General features: G+C 38.4%; 1 pseudogene; it reads right to left on the bottom strand.

The window, feature by feature from the left end:
• The window catches only part of LOC102829360, a 43655-nt pseudogene extending 32228 nt beyond the window's left edge, over window positions 1–11427 (bottom strand).
• Window positions 11428–23276: the final 11849 nt, after the last annotated feature.

The following is a 23276-nucleotide window of genomic DNA, read 5'->3' as shown; positions in this document are numbered from 1 at the left end:
CACATGGATATTATTCTATCACAAACAGCATTGTACCTCATGACTGATCTGGATATGTTCTTTTTAATGATGAATGCAACACCATTCCTCTTCAATTTGTCATTCCCACATAGTAAACCATGTAGTTCTCAGATTTAAAATGGCCAATACCAGTCCATTTCAGCTTACTAATAATGCCAAAGATAGCGATGTCTATGCATTCCATTTCATTTTTGGCGACTTCCAATATTCCCAGATTCATACTTCAAACTTTGCATGTTCTGATTTTCAATGGTTGTTTACAGCTGTTTATCTTCATTTTGAGTTGTGCCCCATCAGCATATGTAGGTCCCAAAGGCTTTTCTCCCATTGGCTTTACTCCATTCATGTCATTGTGGTCAACTCTACTTTAAGGAGGCAGCTCTTATTCCACCACATTTTGAGTGCCTTCCAACTTGAGGGACTCATTTTCAGGCACTATCTCTTACTGTGTTTCTCTGCTATTCATAAGGTTTTCAGTGACTAAATCCTTGGAAGTAGTTTGTCACTCTTTCTTCCTAGTCTGTCTTTTGTCTGGAAACTCATCTGAAACCTGTCCACCATGGGTGACCCTGTTTGTATCTAAAATACCAGTGACATAGCTTTCAGAATCACAGAAACTCAGAAGCCACCACAGTACGCCAAACTGACAGACGAGTGGTGGCCTTTTGCTTTTAAGTGGAATCTGTCAATTTAAATTTCAAGGGGATCTGTGTGCATGTGTAGTAGAACCTTCCAGGGGTAAACCTCTGGAAATCCTGTCCTATTTGACACAGAACCTTAACCATTACATGAAGTTAATGATAAAGACTTGTTACAAAAGAATAGAAACCTTTATTAAACACAAATATCAAAATATGAATTCATTGCTTCTCAAATTATTCTCCATATAGTTCTATACACTTCTGAAGGTGGTGTCCATCCATCTTTTATCTTTGATTTATACAACATCAACATGTCAGTTTTGTCATTCTCAAGAGACACAGATTATGTCCTTTTAAGTGTGATTTAAGATTGTAAACAACAAGAAGTGTGAAAGGGAAAGATAAAAGCTATGTGGTGAATGGGGTAATGTTTCCCAAGAATATTCTCAAAAAACTTCTCTTGCCATATATAGACAATTAGTAGGTGTATTGTCCTGATTGGGGGAAAAAAAGAAAAAGAAAAGTCTCAGTGTAAATCTGCTGGCTTCTTTTCTCACCAAAACAACATTCAGTTTTCTTAAAATTGTCTCATAATTACCCTCAATCCTTTGAGAGAGATCTTTCATGATTACACCTACAAATCTCCAAATGTATTCAAAATTATCTTCTGAGTTATCTCTTTGTTTTTAATTTAACTGGCCCAGATGAGCCCCCTCAGAAGCCACAGTTTTGACCTCCATTTTTTTGAAGTTGACTAAGACAAGTGCATTGGTGACAGAACTTGTATGCAGTCATTTACTGATGGTAGAGATATGTATAAACATATTTAGTTTTGAATTAACCCTTAATTGTGTGAACTAGGACACTGGTAGCAATATATTTTGACTTACCATTATATGCTGGTTTGACGGAAGATATGTGTAAGGGGTTTCAAAAAATTCTTGGAGAAATGTAATAGAAAGATAAAGGAGTTTTCCTTGAATCTTTTTTTCAAACCCTCTTGTATTTACCTGAGAAGCAACTATATACATGAATATAGTGGAAAATAAAAGAGGAAATCTTCTTAGCTAAAAACAAACACTGAGTTACCATAGTGAAAAGAACTAGTTGACATTCAACTGTTTCAAGACACTGCACATGATCAAGAACTAATGGTATTGAAGGGAAAGTCTAATCTGCTCTGAAGACATTGGTGAAAAATAGTCCTCCAAGAACTGATAGAATACAAATAGAAATTTTTCAACCAACATACATTGCTGGAGGTGCTCAGTTGTTTACGTAATTGGAAAGACAACTGCCAGAATAACTATCAGAATGCAATCATATCTGTGCCCATTCCAAAGAAAGGTGACCCAAAAGAATGTATAAACCATTGAGCAACTTCATTAATATCATATGAAGATAAAATTGTGTATCTTGTTGCTGTTGTTACATGGAATACTTTCTAATTCATAGTGATTTTGTATAGGGTTTATGAGAAGGCCTGATGGATTTGAACTGCAAACTTTGCAATTAGCATACCAGTGATTATTTGATAGTGCCACATCACTGTTTAAGATAATTCAAAATGATTGCAGCAGAGCATCAACAGGGAGCTGCCATAAATTCAAACTACGTTCAGGAAAGGAGAGAACATGGAATTAGGAATATCATTTCAATATGTTAGATGGATCTTGGCTAAAACCAGAGAAAACCAGAAGGCTGTACATGTGTGCTTTACTGACTATGTAAAGACATTTGACTGTGTGGATCATAACAAACAATGGATATCATTGATAAAAAGGAAAATTCCAGAACAGTTAATTGTGCTGTTGAGGAACCTGTACACAGACCCAGAATGAGTTGCTCTAACTAAACAAGGGGAAAACAAATGACTTAAAATCAGGAAGGGTATGTCAGTGTTGTATCACTTCACCATACTTATTCAATGCATATGCTGAACAAGTAATGCAAGAAGTTGTATTATATGAAGAAGAATGTGTTATCAGGATTAAAGAACATCTCATTAATGAGCTGCAATATGTGGATGGCACAACCTAGCTTACTGGAACCAAAGGGGACTTGAAATATTTACTTAAGATCAAAGACCACAGCCTTTAGTATAGATTTCACCTCAGTGAAAATCCTCACAGCTGGGCCAATAAATAACATCTTGATAAACAGAGAAAAGGTTGAAGTTGACAAGGACTTTATTTTGTTTGAATGTACAATCAATGCTGATAAAAGCAGCAGTCAAGAAATCAAGTGTATTGCAATGTGCAAATCTATTTAAAACTAACTCTTTTCAGTGTTAAAAAAGCAAAATTGACAGTTTGAAGAGTAAGGAGAGTCTCACCTAAGCTATGGGAATTTCAATAACCTCATATGAAATGCAAAAGTTGGGCCATGAATAAGGAAGACAAAAATATAGGTGACTTTTTATCATGGACTCTCATAAGAACAAATAAATCTGTCTTTCAAGAAGTACACTAATAATTCTTCTTAGAAATGAGGATGGCACGCCTCAGTCTCTCCTAATTTGGACATGTTATCAGAAGGAATCCATCCCTGAAGAAGGACAGGATGCTTGGTAAAGGGTGGTGGATCCGAAAAAAGAGAAAGACACTCAACAGGATTGATTGACAAAATGTGAATAATAATGGACTCAAATGTAATAACAATAATGAGGATAGGGCAGGACCTGCAGGTGAGCTACTGTTCATGGGCTCACTATGAGTTGGAACTGGCTTGACACCACATAACACCAATATGAACAAACACCTTAAAGGAAAGTGTACCTGCATCTAAGGACTCAGAACCAAAATCTCTGGAGATAACAATGTTGATTGGCATGACAGTTGGCATAGACAATAATGTGTATCTTCTTTGGTAAGTAGTCCGTGAGGTCCAAAAACCTTGTGAGATGCCATCTTGATAGATAATAAGAAGAGTGAAAAGGGGCTAACTTCAGATCAACCACAGAGAATGACTGAAATGCTCTGACTTGTCAACAAAGCCCAGTAAATGGAAAAATACAAAAGGGAACTTTCAAAAAAACCAGGCATGCACAGAGAAGAATAGAACTGATCTGTTGTGACCAAGGAATTAATCATAATACCACTATATTTAATCAGCATTATGGTAAGCACAACTTTCAATTTTTTCCAGATTCATATTTTGTATATTATTGTCAAAAATGAAATGGAATGAGTAAACATCAATATCTTAGGCATTAGTGAGCTGAAATGGACTGGTATTAGCAATTTTGAATCTGACAACAACATGGTTTACTATGCTGGGAATGACAAATTGAAGAGGAATGGTGTTGCACTCATTGTCAAAAAGAACATATCCAGATCAGTTATGAGGTACAATGCTGTCTGTGATAGGATAATATCCATGTGCCTACAGGGAAGCCCAGTTATAGCCACTATTATTCAAATTTATGTACTAAAGCCAGTGAGGATGAAATAGAAGAATTCTACCAACTTCTTCAGTCTGAAATTGATCAAATATGCAATCAAGATGTATTGCTCATTACTTGTGATTGGAATGCAAAGGTTGGGAACAAAGAGGAAGGATCAGTAGTTGGAAAACATGGCCTTGGTGATAGAAATGATGCTGGAGTATGCATGATAGAATTCTGCAAAACCAGTGATTTGTTAATTTCAAATACCTTCTTTAGATAGCATAAGAGACGACTATACACATGGACTTCACCAGATGGAATACATAGAAATCAAACTGACTATATCTGTGGAAAGAGAAGATGGAAAAGCCCCATATCATCAGTGAAAACAAGGTCAGGGGCAGATTGTGGAACAGGCCATCAATTCCTCATATGCAAATTTAAACTGAAGCTGAAGAAAATGTAAACAAGTCCACAAGAGCCAAACTATGACCTTGAATATATCCCACATGAATTTAGATCGGATTAAAGATCTAAATGTGAATCCCAAAATTATAAAAGTCATCAATGAAAAAAATTGAGACAAATGTGAGGACACTAATTCAGGGTATATACAGACTACCATACATTTTGAAAAGTACAAAACAAAAGTAGACAAAATAGATCAATGGGACATACTAAAAATTAAAAACCTATGTGCATCAAAAGACTTCACCAAAAGAGTAAAAAGGGAACCCACAGAATGAGAAAATATCTTTTGCAACGACAAATCAGATGAAGCACTCATTTCTAAAATATATAGGAAACTACGACATCTCTACAAGAAAAAGACAAATAACCCAATAAAAAAATGGGCACAGGACATGAACAGACACTTCACCAAGGAGGAGATCTGAGCAGCCAACAAACATACGAAGAAATGTTCACGATTACTAGCCATCAGAGAAATGCAAATCAAAACAACAATGAGATATCATCTTACACCGGCAATAACAGCAAAGATCAATAAAGCAGAGGACAACAAATGCTAACGAAGATGTGGAAAGACTGGGACCCTCCTACATTGTTGGTGGGAATGCAAAATGGTCCAATTACTCTGGAAAGCAATATGGCGCTTCCTCAGAAGGTTGGAAATACAAATATCTTATGACCCAGCAATTCCTCTACTTGGTATTTACCCACAAGAAATACAAGCCATAACATGAGTAGATATATGCACACCAATGTTAATAGCAGCACTATTTACAATAGCAAAATAATAGAGACAACAAAAATGCCCATCAGTTGAAGAATTGATAAACAAACTGTGGTACATACAAACAATGGAATTACTATTCTACCTTGAAGAACAACAAGGAAACTGCAAGTTATTGCATAGCATGGGTGAACCTTGAGGACATTATGCTGAGTGAAATTAATCAGTCACAAAATTAGAAATACTGCATAAGATCATTATTGTAAAAGACTAAGAAAAATAACCCACCCAAAAGGGGTGGGGGGGTATATATATAATTGCTGACCACCAGTATGTATGGGATGAGAATAGGGAAGGGAGGGAGGGGAAGAAAGAGCATAGGGTAGGAAATAGACAGAGGAGGAGCCTGGGAGCTGGGGGTCTGTGGTGGTAGTGGTTAGCAATACACAAGACAAGGGAGGGGAAAAGAAGAACAAGGTGGACGGGAGAACGATTGGGCAGGGTCTCCTGGGCTATGTGGGACAGAGGTAAATGACGATGTATGCACAACCTTGGAATAACAGGGCTTCAGGATACAGGCATTGAGGCATGAATTGAAAGGGGAAAATAGGGGAATAATGTTAGGATGCTTGGTTGTCTTTTGAATCTTGGTCTCCCTTGCTACTATCGTGAAATAGAAACTTGGAAGGGGGGAGAATAGCCAGAAACATCACAACAGAAAACATGTATGCCCCTCTTCAGCCTATAACTGACAGGAATACCTTGATGGGTGCTAGAAACTGCCCAGTCCCAAAATGGGGGCTGGAGGGAGCCTCTAAAGGGAAGAAGTGACTGGCTTACAAGCTTTCAAGAAGGAGCCTAGACAGAACCTCTATTGAATGATTTCCAAACTGTTGGGACCAGGCTAACAAAAGGAAATGGGGATAAGACAATTGTGGTACAGCAGTGAATACCTGCCACCAGGACTGAATGTGAGGGTTGAAAATGTAGAGGCAGATTTTTTTTTCCTTTTTTTTTTTTTTTTGGCAAAAGAAGGAGAGTGATTGATTTTGCAACCCACGTGCAGATGTCCCTGAGACCATCACGCAAGAAAAGCAGAAAGTGTGAACCTACCCAGAGTGGCAGTGAGGACAGGCATGGAGACAGAGATGATGGTGTGGACAGATGGAATGGCTGGGGACACAGGACTCAGGGAGGGAGAGGAGCTGTTTGCTGACAGCTGGGGGAGGCAGACCTATGGGGTGTATACTTTGGTTATTTGATGATGCATGGAGGGGATTGTAATCATTGAAATGAAATTAAATACGATAGGATGAATGTGAAGCTGAAGTGGGACAGAGGTAAATAATGATGCATGCAAAACATTGGAACGACAGGGCTCTGGGATACAGAGACTGAAAATTCCATTATCTTTTCACTCCATTTTCTCCACAAACTTTTTGAATCCCCCTCATACAAACATCCTGAGGCAAAAAAGAAACAGCTTGGTCTGCTTGGGAAACAGTGAACCAGTGAGACTAAAGCTAGAGAAGCAATGTGGGACAAGGCTGAAGAGGTTGATTGTATAGGACCATGTATGTAATGGTATGGATTTAACTTTATTCCAAGTACACAGGAAAGCCATGAATCATGCTAAGTAGTAGAGCCATGTGACCCAATTTGCATATTTGCATATTCCTTCTGTCTGCTAAGTAAAATGTAAAATGTGAAGAATGTTTCCCAACAGCTCTATCTTAAGTCAGTTCTGACATGTCAAATATCTTTTTTTTATTTTTGTTTTCTATATTATTGATTTTTATTATAAGCATCTTTGTTTTATTATTTATAATTTATTTAAAATGTTACTATAAATTCAATGTAAAAATATATGTATATAGTTTATAAGCTAAAACTCAAGTGGTACAGCTGGAATGATAAAAATAACACTAATAAATGTCTATTATATAGATAGTGGTTGCCTCTGGTTTAGTGAGTTCAGGACAGGGCACCCAGGAAGGCTTTAAGTATGTCCCAAATTTTGCTTATAATCAGGTGCTAATACTAGTGATATTAAATTGTTATGTGAAAGGATTCATGCATTTGCTGCATAGAAAAAGCATTATCCAAATATTAGAAAAAATATAATTTTTATAAATTAATCTTATCACATAGTCTGACAACCCCTTCATAATGATTTAACTTGTCTTAGATCACAATAATTTTTATCCCTTACATTTTTAAGCCTAAATCATAGAAGCTTAGATTTCTAAAATACAGGCAGCCCTTGGTTATGGATGCCTGACTTACATACACCTGCATTTACAATCATCTGAAAAGCCATCCATTTGTTTTATTTATTTATCTTATTGCAGCACCACTGATAATTAAGATACTCAATATTATACTCATGTAAGGTAAGTGTTATTTTGTTTTCCTTCAGTAAGCATCCGTAGTTAACACCTTTATGAAATCATTTACTGAATGTTTTGGGTAGGCAGGAATTACTAATTGTTGTTTTGCTCTGGATAAAGCATATTGTTTGAATTAATAAATGTCTTGTTCCACTTAATATGATATTTGAATATTTCCTCTCATTAATCACCCAATTAAGATTTCAAAAAATCCCTTTAATTAAAATTATGTTATTTTCTTCGTATACATGACTGACAGATAGTTTTGCAAACTGCTCTGTCCTTTCCACGGCAAGTGCACACGGAAATCATGCTTTTACTTGTACTTTTTGTGAAGTGTGTCACTGGAAATCTGCTCTGCTAATTTATAGGCTCAAAAGTATGCTAGCAAAAGAACTTTAGTGCAAATTAATAGCAATCTATCCACCCACTTTCCTTGAGATTCAGCTCAGCATAATACAATTTGATTGAGCAATACAGTGATTTTACTGCCCATGTACTTATATAACATTAATTCATTTATGTTTTGTAGCATTTGTAAGAAAACTGATGTAGAAATAAAATATCAAATCCACCTATCTCTGCATGATACAGGATTGGTGGTATATTATCAACTTAATCTGAACAACTTCCAAATATTTTTTGTTCATGTAATTTCCCAATTCACCAATAAAACTTGGAGTGATAGACACATATTTTAGTTAAGTAAAATTAACATTTTGCATTGAAATACTTCTAGTGTGTTTTGAAAAATAATCTCCATTACTGAATCAATAGACTGAAAAAACATTTTGATTTCCCAAATAAGCATATGACTGTATAATGGTAAATCTGCTGTGGGGAAATCAAGACAAATTTGCAGGTATCAGAATTATTATCCACTCACAAAAAAAACAAAAACAAACAAACAAAAAAAACCCTGAGATTCTGTTTGAGCATATTGGTGAGAATGCTGTTTTCTACTGTATAAATGAATATGCCGTGTATGCATACATTTTATACTTTCTGGGGATATGATGTGTGAAGTTTTCAGTAGTTAAATAACACTTTTGGACAATATACTATAATACATGTACAATTGATTCCAACTCAAACAGTCCCAAATAACAGAATAGAACTGTACCATGATTTTCCCAAGGTTTTTAGTTTTAAAGAAGCAGGCTACCATTCCCGCCGCCCCTCGCTCCTATAAACTAGCTGGTGGCAGACATTCTGGTTAGCAGTCAAATGCTTTAGTAATGATTCCTAATGATTCTTTCACATTCTCTAAAACTATTCTTTATTAAACTCTACACAATACCTTAACTGGGGTAGCACTTATATCCTATATGAAATCTGAATATGGATGTAAATTTGTCATATGTAATATAAAACTATGCATATAGTTGAAAAACAAACGGAATTCCAACAAGATATGCTATTGGTTGGAAATTCATTAAAAATACCATATTTAAATTCATTTTTTAAACTATTTTAAGTGACTAATTTTCATTACATAGTGCATTTATATGAAAACAATAAAATATATTCAAATATGATAAACCTTTGTTCTTTAGCAATTGCTGCATTGAAAGAACACCATGTCTGTCTATAATAATATTCATTTGTTTCAAAGTGTCTATTTTTTAATAGTGGGATATTAATAAAACTTAGGAATTTTATATGAATATGCCCGAAAATAAAAGTAACAATTAACAAGTATTCACATATGATTAATGCCCTTCACTTTTGTATATTTATTGCGTTTTCATGCAAATGGTGTGAGTATATACTACACATTATTTTTTCTTATGTTAAGGCATTTTATAGGTACGCAATGCAGGCGTTCAACCCCTTGCAAGTTCACTGTGGATTCAGGAAGCGAGAAGAAAACACGAGTTGCTGTGGGGAGCTGGGACATTACTTTATTCAGTACACTTCGGTCAGCATGTGTGTGAGAGAGAGCTTCTGTACTGTGCTAAGTTTTGCATAGCTTATAAGGAGCTCTGGTAGCGTAGTGGTTACGAATCAGGCTGCTAACCTCAGGGTCAGTAGTTCGAAACTACCAGCTGTTCCACGGGAGAAAGATGAGGCTTTCTGCTCCCATAAAGATTTGCAGCCTTGGAAACCCTGTGCAGGGTCATTATGAGTCGGAACAGACTCCAGAGCACATAACAAGAAGAACATATGCTACACAGAACAAAGAAGGCGTCCTCCAAGTATGACTCACAGGTTTTATAACAATATGACATCAGCATAATATGGCAGCACTCATACAACAAACGTCATTGTTTTATGAGTGGAACACCGACTCCACTTCTGGCAGAAAGGAGAGAGTCCCGGTCAACACTGACTCCACCTTCTGGTCCAACACTCTAACCCTTCAGGCATTATTACTTTATAATCTACACTGCTATATGGGTCTTCCGGGAGGTCCTTGGGCCAGTAAAGCGGATCTTTGTACCTATATCCTACAGTAGAAATACAAAATACAACATCCCACTACAAGGATGTCACAAATGTCTCCCATGGTAATTAAAAAAACAAGCTACCCGTTGGTCAAGGAGGCCCATCATTTACTAACATAGAGCATTCAAAGCTTGGGTAACATTATGGCTAGAATCGGGACTATATACATTAACACTTAGTTCCCAATAATGTCCGTACTTCTTGCGAAGCTGTGAGTATGTCTGGGGCCATCGGTTTTGTAGGACTGTTTTCCTCATCTGGTACAGATCCTCGTTCATCATTATAAGAGCCCTACCTGTGCTGGGTAGTACGCAGAGCTAGAGTCATAATCTCCCATTGATTATATATGCTGCCTCCTTGTGGTGAAAATAAACCTACTGATTAAAACAGCCACCAGGAATGATTTACTCAACGCCTAGCTTTAAAGGTACCTCAGTTTGTGAGCACACACCCCGGAAGGTAGGACCAGACCCATGTGCATCGTCCTGACCAATTGGAAGGCACGTAAAGCCATTTATTTTGCTCACACACCCACAGACGCCCCCAGGGAACAGGCCACACATATGTTGGGTGAATACCCATGCCTATGCTCACAGTGAGGCATAGGAGGCCAGGGAACCAACCCATTTCTTGGCCTGCTCAGCAGGTTGATGTAGCTCCATAGCTTTGGCCCGGAGCCACTTTATGCCATCCCAAACCAAATATCCAATTCAGGGGTGAGAGTGATTGTTTTGCTCATGCAGAGGTTTAAATACTTTGGCCTTGGTTATCCTTGATCTTCATCACTAAGTTTGGTTTGTGTAGTTCCAAGTGCTCTATCGCATCCAATATCAGTTGATGCAGGATAGATCTGCCAAGGTAATCTGCCAGCCACAGTAACAGGAAGCTTGGTGCAAACTAAGCATACTGGTACATTGGTCACTGAAGCCAGCTTATATGCCCACTCCACTAGAGTGTTTATAACACCTTTAAGGGTGGAAAGATAGGGAAGCTGTAGGTGCTAACATAAGTAAATCCTTGCCTTCAGGCAGTATGCAATTTTATGCCTTATTATGTGATAACACGTTTACAGTAAATGAGTAAAGGTCATGAGTGTAAGGCCTTCTGTGAGAAATTGTCTGAGACTGGAGCTTATAACATTGGGGAGCTCATTGTGGGCCACAGCGATAAGACAATAACTCCCTTCAAGATTATGCTTCCCCTTGTTAATAAGGAGGCTGTTACCAGTATGGTACAAGGTCACATTTCAGTTACACAGGGGTTACTTGGATCTCCAGGTCCACTCCTTGTCCTCAAGAGCCTATCAATCACACCCATCACATATGGGTTTTTTTCACTTTTCATGGCCCGGTCCACATGGCCCTTGTACCTAGTTCTAGTAATCTGTGGCTCTCTGAACCCACAGTTGGAGAGGGTCAGCAGCCTGAACCAACAACACCTTCACTAGGGTGAGCCCTCTCCAGCCTTACTCATCAAGGGCTCAGAGCACTGTCCATACAAATTCTCCAACCATGGTCTTCAGCCAGTCTTCAGTCACAGGCCCTGTAGGAAATCTGCACTGAGGATGTGGTGAGGGATGAAGGACACATATACATTTTAGGTATGGGGAGGCAATCAGCCTTTCCCCACATGCAGTTCAATTGCCTTTACTGACACACACTGCCCACCCCATCTATCATGACAGGAGAGCCTGTTAACTTAGACTGGTTACTATTTAAGAGGGCATACGTCTCTCCTGTATCTACCAGAGCCAGGACTCTGCACATAGAAGGGGACCAGAGGATTTCCAATTCCATATGCGACCTCCATCCACTCTTGTCCCCTGCAGCACTCTCCCTATTCAAACTGGAAAAAGGAATCTATTATCAGCTCCTGGCTTCCTCAGAGGTGCTGCAAGAAGACCTCCAGTCTTCTCAGGGGTGCACATGGCCCAACCCCAGTTTCCTTCTCATTTTCAGAGTCAGAGTGCATAGGCTACTTTGCAAAGTTGACTTTCATAATGGGGGTGCTGCCCTTGGGTATTCAGTGGGCTGCTCCATGCAGCCATGGCTATTGTAGCAGTTGAACGAGCACAGCAGCATCTCTAACTCCTCTCAGTTCTGCAGCCTCTCCTTGTACTTTTGTCTCAGAAATTTATCCTGGAGTTTCTTCTTCTTCTCCAAGGGCAAGGCTAAAAGAGAAAACCCTTGTTGTGGTACTGTTGTTGTTATTATTGTTAGGTGCCTTTGAGTTGATACCGACTTATAGCAACCCTATGCACAAGAGAAAAAAACACTGCCTGGTCCTGGGCCAACCTCACAATCATTGCTATGCCTAATCCCATCATTGCTGCCACAGTGCCAATCTGTATTATTGGGAGTCTTTCTCTTTTTCTCTGACCCTCCACTTTACCAAACATGATATCCTTCTCCAGAGAATGGTCCCTCTTGATAATATGTCTGAAGTATGTGAGATGAAATTTGGCTACCCTGCTTTCCAAGGATCACTCTGGCTGTAGTTCTAAAATAGATTGGTTTGTTTTGTTGGCAGTCCATGGTACTTTTAATATTCTTGTCCAATACCATAATTCAAATGCACCAATTCTTCCATAGTCTTACTTATTCACAGTCCAACTTTTGCATGCATATTAGATTATTAAAGATACCATGGCTTGGGTCAGGCGTATCTTAGTCCTGAAATTGATTAATTTGCCCTTCAATACTTTAAAGAGGTCTCATGCAAAAGATTTGCCTGATGCAGTGTCTTGTTTGATTTCTTGACTGCTGCTTCCATCCTTAAGTGTTGATGGTTGATCTGAGCAAAATTAATTCTTAGACAACTTCAATCTTGCTGGGGACAGCATACCCAGACCCTAGGTTGATCAGTGGCAGCCCCATTAAACCACCTCTGAATATAATCAGTTTAACCCAGATGCTCTCCTTCCTCCTGAAAGTATATAGAAATGTGATAATTAAGAACAATGTAGCATTTTAGATATAGATAAATGAAGCCCGGTGCCTGAGATTTTGCTCACAAACAAAAGTTTGAAAAGTGTACAGAGACAGCTTGGCTCCTTTCAGGAACCTTGCTTTATGTTAAGTATCCTTAAGAAACCACACGTCACTGCTCTAGATCATTTAAGCCTAAAAATTAATATATAACAGCTTGATTGAACCTTTTTTCTGTAAAAATAAAAATGTTAGATTGTTAAGAAAAACTATGAAAATATCTTAAAAGTTGTTCCTGTGAATCATTATGTCCTGTTTTGAATGATTAATCACATTTCAGTTCTGTATCCTGTCTTAATCACATCCTCCCTTTGTGAAATTATATCCTCCCTTTGTGAATTACATCCTTCCTTTGTAACAAATCCCCCTAAAAAGAGAATAAAAGACTGAGATAGAGTTAGATCTGTGTGCAATGCTGTGCAATGCTAGGGAATATGTTTACAGAACTGTCTACCTGCCAGCTTGCATCATATCTATGTGTCTGTCTTTTTTATATATATTTCATATCTCTCTCTTTCTCTATCCCTTTCGCCACCAGATCTCCCTTCTTCGTGACACCCACACTTCCTTGTCGAGGCTGGAACCCGACATAGGACCTCAACACAATCTTTTCATCATTTATATGGAAGCTGTTTATTGGTACAGTGTTGAGACTTTCTACTTTCTTATTATTGAGTTGCAACCCATACAGAAGGCTGTGGTCTTTGATTTTCATCCATAAGTCTTCTAAGTCCTCTTCACTTTCAGCAAGCAAGGTTGTATCATCTGCATATTGCAGGTTGCTAATGAGTCTTCCTCCAATCTTGATGCCACATATGAAGAAAAACGTAGCCATGCTACTAACTCCGTTTGTCTCAAAATATTCCCCAGCCATATGGAGAGTATTTTCTACCTGATCAGGTATGCCATTCACCTCTGGCTATTCCAGAGAGAGTACCCAAGATGAGAAGAGAGAGGCTGCCAAATACCACATACTAATGGCCAGCCATTCTTCTTTTCCAACCCCTGCATGAGCACTGAGCTTCATACCTGACTGTACCAAGTCCTGCCGAATACACCAGTTGTGTGGCAGGCACTCAATACCTGTCAGGTTTGCTGTGGATTCAGACAGCCAGAAGAAAACATGAGGTATAGTGGAGAGCTGGGACATTTGTTCTGTATACTGCAGTCTACATACGTATTTTGGGGGTGGAGGGTCTCTATTGTGGGAAGTTCCATGCTTATATACTAGAGGGAACAAAATAATAATCCCTACAATTATGACTCACAGGTTATATAACAATATGTCATTAGCCTAATATGGCAGCGCTTATATAACAATGACTTAACATCTTCTCGTTTCCAGCAGGAACACTGACTCTGCTTCCAGTGGAAAGGAGAGGTACCCTGACAACAATGACTTCACCTTATAGCACAAAAATGTATTAAGGCAGTTTAAAAGCAGACCTGGTAGTATAATGGGTTCTGAGTTGGGTTGATAACTACAAGGTAGGCTGTTTGAATCTACCAGCTACTTCTGAAAGATAGATGAGGCTTTCGGCTCTTTTAAAGATTATAACCTCAGAAACTCTACACAGATTCATTATGAATCAGAATTGACTCGATGGCATACAACAAACCAAAGTCATTTTATGTATGTAATTTTATATCTGAGTGTACAAATGCTCTAATAAGGAAAACATTTGAAATGACACCAAAAACAAAAGGATGTGGATACTGATTACAATGATAAAATACCAGTTGTCAAGAGATAGGTAGGGGAGGCTCCTTTGCAGAGGCGTGGGAAAAAAAACAAAAACAAAAACAAAAACAAAAAACAGAGAAGGCACTTTCCTGGAGCAGTTCCAGAACTTTGAATTTGTTATAAAGTGAGGACATTAGTTTTCTGTGCCCATCAGTGGAGAAATCTGACTGTGGCAGGAATATACCTGGGCTGAGAGCCGAGGGCAGGGCCACAGTTATGTTGATACAGTGCTAAAAGTCATGGAGCAGCATCTGGAAAGAGGTATGATGGATTATTCATGTTTCTTTCTTCCTCTCTGTCACACCCTCTATGCCCAGCCTGGGCACCTTCAGGAGGAATTGAACACACCCCAAAAAGAGTCCAATGTTACACCCACAGTTGTCCCACAGCACATGGAAGAAATCATTGGGAGGCCCAACAGTTCCACAAGCTAATCCTTTGGATGCTTCTTATGATGTCTAACTCTGGGACTCAGCCCTAAAGTTGATCTAGGTGGGATCCTTTATTCCTGCCTTACCTAACAAGAGACAGCAGGTCTGACCATACAGCAACCTGTATGTGTACCTTGTAAAACCCTTAAGGCAAGAGCCAACACCAACTACTATATACAAGAGCACAGTTATTTTGAGAATTACGCTGTGCATATGCATATACCTAACTGACCTTCAGAGATAAAAATAGTGGACAATCTTTCTTCCATTCATCTCTCAATATCTATCTGTGCATCTCTATGGTTGTGACTAGAGGAGTGGCCTGAGTGAATGGACACTCCCACCCACAGTTGGAGATTTCTACTGTGCAAACACACTTATCTGTGCAGCAAAGGCTACTGGATAGTTGGCTATGGCTTTACTTTCATTTTTGTGTGATAGTTTTTATCACTGCTTTTATATTGCTTTTGTTTTTGGTCCTTTTGGTCTTACTTTTTTTCTTGGAAGAGGGAGCTTTCGATCCCTACATTATGCAAGAAGAGACAGCAATTGTGGCAATACAGCTAAGCTACACGCATACTCCATAATATCCCACCATCTGAACAGGAGCCAATACCAGCTGCTAGGCATTACACATATAGTCAATACTTGTTAAGATAGCTTGCAGCTGAATAATAAGAGACATGAAAAGGGAAGACAATCTCCAGATCACATTCACCAGGGGGCATTCAGTAAGCTTAAGAACACAACAACATACATTCATTTAATCATTGAAAATGCATCTAATTATTGAAAAGGTCCAAGAAAAAAACATCAAAAGATCTTAGCACATGTCCCATAACAGAAAAGAGTAACTGAGACAAATGAGCTGGAAGCAGACATAGAATTTCCATTAGAAGAAAAATTGGCTTTAGATCTACCTCAGAAGGAATTCAGAAGAATGAAACGGAGACAAGTTCAAACACAGAGGGGTCGAAGAAAAGGAAAAATCCAGGAAAGTGCTACAGGAGCAATCAGACAAGGTACATATATCATTGGAAACAATTGAAAACCCAAAAAAGTGGTCCAGATGGTTAATAATAAAATATCAGAAATGGACAAAACACTGAAAGGGCAAAGGAGTAGAATTGAAGAGATGGAAGCCAGAACCAGTAAGCTGGAATACAAATCTCTCAATAGTGCTAAGATAGAAGAGCAAGCAGAAAAAATACTTTAAAAATCTGAAGAGAGTCTAAGATTCATGTTGGATAACGTGAAGAGGAGTAGTTTAAGAATTATTGGCATTCCAGAGCAGGAACAATCATAGAAGTCCACAGAGGAGATAGTTGAGAAACTACTGGAAGAACATTTCCCTAACATCTTGAGCAATGAGAAGATAAGCATTAAAGAAACTGAAAAACCTCAGGAAAGATAGGCCCCAAAAGAAATTCACCAAGACATAATCAAGCTCTCCCAAATCAAAGACAAGGAGAGAATCTTAAAAGCAGCAAGGGAAAAGGGAAGTGTTACTTACAAAGGCAAGCAAATCAGATTAAGCTCTGACTTCTCAACAGAGATCATGCAAGCAAAAAGGCAATGGGGAGACATATATAAAACCATAAAAGAAAAAAAAGTAAAAAACAAACCTGCCAACAAAGAATCATCTACCCAGCACAACTACCAATCAAATACGATGGTGTAATCAAAACAATCCAGGATAAACAGAAGCTGAGAGACTTTTTCAAAACATCCTAAAGAGAGTTATTAGGAATAAAAACCAACAAGAACAGACAACAACAATAGGTTGACAGATGTAGCAACACCACCTGTAACTCAGTTGAGATACAGCAGAGTTCAGAACAGAAACAAATTACAACAACAAATTCAGAGGACGTGTGAGGCCAATCAAAAATTAAAATAATAATGTCAAAGAGAAAAATATAGGAACAGAGATCCAGGTGATGAGGAGGTCAAACAGATTTCAGGATACAAAGTTGTTGTTGATGTTAGGTGCTATCGAGTTGGCACTGGCTCATAGCGACATTATGCACAGCAGAACGAAACACTACCCAATCCTGGGCCAACCTCACTATCGTTGCCATGCTTGAGCCCATTGATGCTGTCACTTTGCCATTCCATTTTGCTGAGGGTCTTCCTCTTTTTTTCTGACCCTCCACCCTACCAAACATGATATTATTCTCCAGTGACTGGTCCCTCCTGACAATATTTCCAAAGTATGAGAGATGAAGTTTGGCCATCCTGGCCACCAAGGAGCACTCTGGCTGCACTTCTTCCAACACAGATCTGTTGGTTCTATTAGCTGCCCATGGTACTTTCAATTAAACATTAAAACTAAAAAGAAACTGACAAGAAATTGCACATGAAAACATGAACTCAGCAAAAGAAGGTGTGAAGAAAAAAGGAACGAACAGCACTACAAAAATTAACATAATGATAACAATTAATTCATACCTATTGATAATTACACTGAATGTCAGTGGATTAAATGCACCAGTGAAGAGAGAGAGTGGCAAAATGATAAGAAAACAAGACCCTTTAATATGTTTCCTGCAAGAGACATAGCTTACACCCAAAGACAAAACTAGACTAAAAGTTAGAGGAAGTAAAAAAATATATACAAAGCTCATTGCAATTAAAAACCAAGCATAATCGGCAATACTGATCTCTGATATAATAAATTTCAAGGCAAAAAACAGCATAAGAGAAAAAGAAAAACATGTTCTCATGATTAAAGGGTCAATTGAGCAAGATGGTATAACCATAATATATATCTACAGTTCCAATGAAAGAGCATCAAGATATATAAAGCAAACCCTACTAGAATTGAAGAAAGAAGTAGACAAATCTACAGTTATAGTGGGAGATTTTAATGTGGCACTTTCGAAAAGGGATAGAAGACCTAGAAAGAAACTTGACAAAGATACAGAGGAACTAAATAGCACAATCAACCAACTTGACCTCATTCATGTGTAAAGAATAATAAGAAGATCAAGGAAATAAAATTGAATACATGTAAACTGAATACCACCCTGCTGAAAACTGACTGGGTAGTAGAAGAAATGAGACATAAACTCACAAATTTCCTAGAAACAAACGAGAACAAATACACAACATACTAAAATCTTTGGGACTAGTTAAAGCAGAACTGAGAGCACAATTTACTGCAATAAGTGCACACATCCGAAAAGAAGAAAGAAGTAAAATCAACACATTAACACAGCATCTCCAACAATTGCAAAAGCCCAACAGAGGAAACCTACAGTCATCAAAAGAAAATATATAATAAAGATAAGAGCAGAACTAAATGAGATAGAAAACAGAAAAACTATAGAAAGAACCAACAGGACAAAAACCCATGTTTTTTGGGAAAGGATTAATAAAATTGACAAACCATTGGCAAACCTAACAAAAGAAAAGAGGGAGAATACACAAATAACACGGATCAGAAACCACATGGGCAACATCCCAAAGGAAAATAACAGAATTTTATGAAGAGTTGTGCTCCAAAAAATTTGAAAACTTAGAAGAGATGGGTATATATTAAGAAAAACACAACCTACCTAAACTTACACAGAGCGAAGTAGAAACCTTGAACTGACCCAAAACAAAAGAAGAAATTGATCAGGTCATTATAAAACTCCCAACTATACAAAGCCCACTTCCAGATGGCTTCACTGGTGAGTTATATCAAACATTCAGGGAAGAGCTATCACCAATTCCTTATCAATTGTTCAAGAATATAGAAGAGGATGGAAAACGTCTTAATGCATTTTATGAAGCAAGCATAACCCTCATACAAAAACCAGGGAAGGATATCACTAAGAAAGAAAATTATATATTGATGTTCCTTATGAACATAGATGAAAAATTTTTTAGAGGAGTAGAAAGCCTCATCTTTCTCCCATGGAAGAACTGATAGTTTCAAACTGCTGACCTTGAGAATGCCAGCCCAATTCATAACCACTATGCTACCAGAGCTCTTTAATCCACCATATAAATAAGAAAAAGAAAAGAACCACATGATCATATCAACTGATGCAGAAAAGACATTTGACAAAATTCAACATCAATTTCTGATAAAAAACACTCAATAAAGTAGGAATTAAAGGGAAATTCCTCAACAAAATAAACAAATACAAACAAATAGTCTACATTACTCTCAATGGAGAGAATCTGAAAGCCTTCCCTCTGTAAATAGGAACCATGCAAGGATGCTTTTTGTTCCCACTGGCATTCAGTATTGTGCTGGAAGACTTAGCCATAGTGTATATGACAAGACACAGAAATTAGAGGCATCCAAATTGGCAAAGGGTAAGTAAACTTTCTTTATTTGCAGATCCTATACATAGAAAACCCAATGAATCAGCAAAAATGCTACTAGACCTCATTGGAAGATTCAGCCAAGTGGCAGGGTATAAGAGCAACATACAAAAATGAGTTGGATTCCTCTGTACTAATAAAGACAGCACTGAGAAAAACATTAGGAAAGCAATACCATTTATGATAGCCTCCCATAGGATGAATTATCTAGGAATAAATGTAACCAAAGAATCAAAGGACTTATACAAAGAAAATTACAAAATGCTACTACAAGAAACCGAAAGAGACCTACAAAAATGGAAGAATGTACCATGCTCCTGGATAGGAAGACTTAACATTATGAAAATGTCTATACTGCCCAAAGCAACCTACACATATAATGCAATCCCAATGCAGATTCCAACGACATTCTTTAAAGAAATGGAAAAAACAAATACAAACTGTATATGAAAAGGAAAGAGACCTAGGATAAGCAAAGCACTACTTAAGAAGAAGAATAAATTTGGAAGCCTCTCACTCCCTGATTTCAAAATTTATACATGGCTACTCTGGTAGCGTAGTGGTTACAAATTGGGCTGTGAACCGCAATATCAGCAGTTTGAAATCATCAGCTGCTCCACAGGAGAAAGATAAGGCTTTCTGCTCCTGTAAAGATTTACAGCCTCGGAAACCCTGTTCAGGGTCGCTATGGGTCAGAACTGACTCGTAGGCACTTAGCAACAACAGTGGTCAAACAGCTTGGTAGTGGTGCAATGAAAGATACATAGATCAATGGAACAGAATAGAGAATTCAGAAATTAACCCATCCACTTACAGCCAACTGATTTTCGAAAAACAGTCTATTACATTAGAGGAGAAAGTCTTTTCAACAGATGGTGATGGCAGAACTGGAAAGCGATGTGCAAAAAGATTGAAATATGACCTTTGCTACACACCATATACAAAAACTGACTCAGCGTGGATTAGAGACCTAAATGAGAATCCTAGAAATATAAAGGCCATCAATGAAAGAAAAGAGACAATTTTGGGGGGCTCTAGTACAGGGCACACAGACTATCAAACATTGTGAAAATTACACAAAGTTAGACAAAATAGGAGATTCGAACATACTAAAACAAAAGAAAACAAAACTTATGTGCATCAAAAGACTTTATCAAAAAAGTAAAAAGGGAGCCCCACAGAATGGGAAAAGATGTTTTGCAATGATGCATCAGTCAAGGGACTAAATTCTAAAATGTGTAGGAAACTGCACTTCTACAAGAAAAAGACAAATAACCCAATTTAAAAATGGGCACAGGACATGAACAGACACTCATCAAGGAGAAGATCCGGGCAGACAACAAACATATGAAGAAATGTTCATGATCACTAGCCATTTGTTGTTGTTGTTGTTAGGTACCATCAAGTCGGTACCGACTCATAGCAACCCTATGTACAACAGAACTAAACAGTGCCCAGTCCTGGGCCAACTTCATAAGTGTTGCCACACTTGAGCATACTGATGCTGCCACTGTGCCAGTCTATCTTGCTGGGGGTCTTCCTCTTTTTTTCTGACCCTCCACCTTACTAAACATGACCTCTCTCTGCAGCAACTGGTCCCTCCTGACAACATATCAGAAATATGAGAGATGAAGTTTCGCCATCCTGGCCTCTAAGGAGCACTCTGGCTGCATTTCTTCCAATACAGATCTGCTGGTTCTTTATGCTGTCATTGGCGCTTTCAATATTCTCCTCCAACACCAACAATGCGATATCTTCTCACACCAACAATAGCAGCAAAGATCAAAAGAATAGAGGACAATAAATGCTGGAGAGGATGCAGAGAGACTGGGACCATCCTACATTACTGGTGAGATTGTAAAATGGTCCAAACAGTCTGGAAAGCAATATGGCGCTTCCTCAGAAGGTTGGAAATAGAAATGCCTTATGATACAGCAATTCCTTTACTTGACATTTATCTACAAGAAATACGAAGCATAAAAGAGTAGATATACACAAGAAATATGAGCCATAAAAGAGTATGTATATACCAACAATGTTCATAGCAGCACTATTTACAACAGCAAAAAGATGGAGACAGCTTAAGTGCCCATCAATGGAAGAATGGATAAACAAACTGTGGTACATATACATAATGGAATACTGTGCTACCTTGAAGTAAAACAAGGAAGCTGCAAGTCACTACATAACATGGATGAACCTTGAGGACATTATGCTGGGTGCAATTAGTCAGTCACAAAAGGAGAAATGCTGCATAGGACCATTATTGTAAAAGATTAAGAAAAAGTTCCCACACTAAAAGGGGATAAAAAAAATCTTTGTTGGTTACTGAGGTGTAGGGTGTGGGGTAAGGGGAAGGAGGGGAAAGCAGAGCTCAGGGTAGGGAATAGACACAGGATATTTTGGGTGCTGGGAAGGGCAATACACGAGAAGGGGGAGGGTAATGGAAGAACAAGGTGGATGGGAGAACATTTAGGCAGGTGCGTGGGTTAAGTGGGACAGAGGTAAATAGTTATTTATACTCAACCTTGGAACAAAAGGACTCTGAATGGGTAAAATAAGGGAAATAATGTTTGAATGGGTAAAATCGGGGAAATAATGTTAACATGCTTGGCTGTCTTTGAATCTTGGTTACACTTGCCTACTGAGACATTTGAAGGGGAGAGAAAGGAATAGTCAGAAACATCATCATAGAAAGCCTGTAAATCTGTCTTCAGCCTATAATTGATTGGAATGGGGCTAGAACTTGCCCAGTGAAGATCCTGTGGAGCCTTTACATTGCATAAAACCATAGGTGGAATCATGGTCCCCATCCAGAATATTTATAGGAGGGAGATTTGCAGTTAAAAGGACAAGCAGAACAGCTTGTAGTGACTAGAACAGAAGATACTTCTTGAAAGAAAGACCAGCAAGAAAAAAACAAAACAATAATGACTGTCTGATTGACTACTACAAGAACAAACAAGTTGTTTTCCGGAGAGCCATCCAGGCACGTGGTCAGGCCCCCTTAGGGACCTTAGAGTCAGGTCCCCTTCCAAGACTGAGACTCAAGGGTTATACACATGCAGGCATATGGTCTTGCAGGTGACAGGCATATGGGTTGAGGCCAGCAGGATGGTGAGACCTGTGGATTCCTGGGCCCAGGGACAGGGACATGGCCACAGAGGACTAGAATGTAGAGTGAAGCGTCCAGCTGATATGAAGTGAGCGGAGATGCAAAAGAACACCCATACTTACAGATAGTACCCACTTGAATTGGCTTCAATGGCTGTTTGATAAGAATTCGACTAGAGGAAGAAAGAAGAGGAAAAAAATAGTAATCTGCTACAATTTGGTGAACTTGACCTATAGTTATGGATATAGTAGACCAAAAGAGGGAACACATCTTTATAGCGAGGATCATACCCACCCCCTCGGTACACAGGGATGACAGGGATGGGCAACTTAAACATTGGCTACTCAAAATGGGGGTGCTACAAAGGCAAGAAGTGACTGGCTTTCAAGCTTTCAAGATGCAGCCTAGTTCGAGAGGATGTGGGGGAAGGTAGAATCTCCACTGAATGGCTTCCAACCTGTCTTGCCTGGGCTGATGAAAGGAGATGGGTATAAAACTCTTGTGGTTCAATGGTAAATAATTGCTATCAGCACTGATTGTGAGTGTTGCAAATGTAAAGGTAGATGTTTTGTAACAAAAGGAGGGGAGTGGTTGAT

This window comes from Chrysochloris asiatica, unplaced genomic scaffold (assembly GCF_000296735.1).
Source record: "Chrysochloris asiatica unplaced genomic scaffold, ChrAsi1.0 scaffold00153, whole genome shotgun sequence".
NCBI classification, from domain to species: domain Eukaryota; kingdom Metazoa; phylum Chordata; class Mammalia; order Afrosoricida; family Chrysochloridae; genus Chrysochloris; species Chrysochloris asiatica.
Note: the sequence above shows the minus strand (reverse complement) of the source record. Positions and strands in the feature narration are given on the sequence as shown.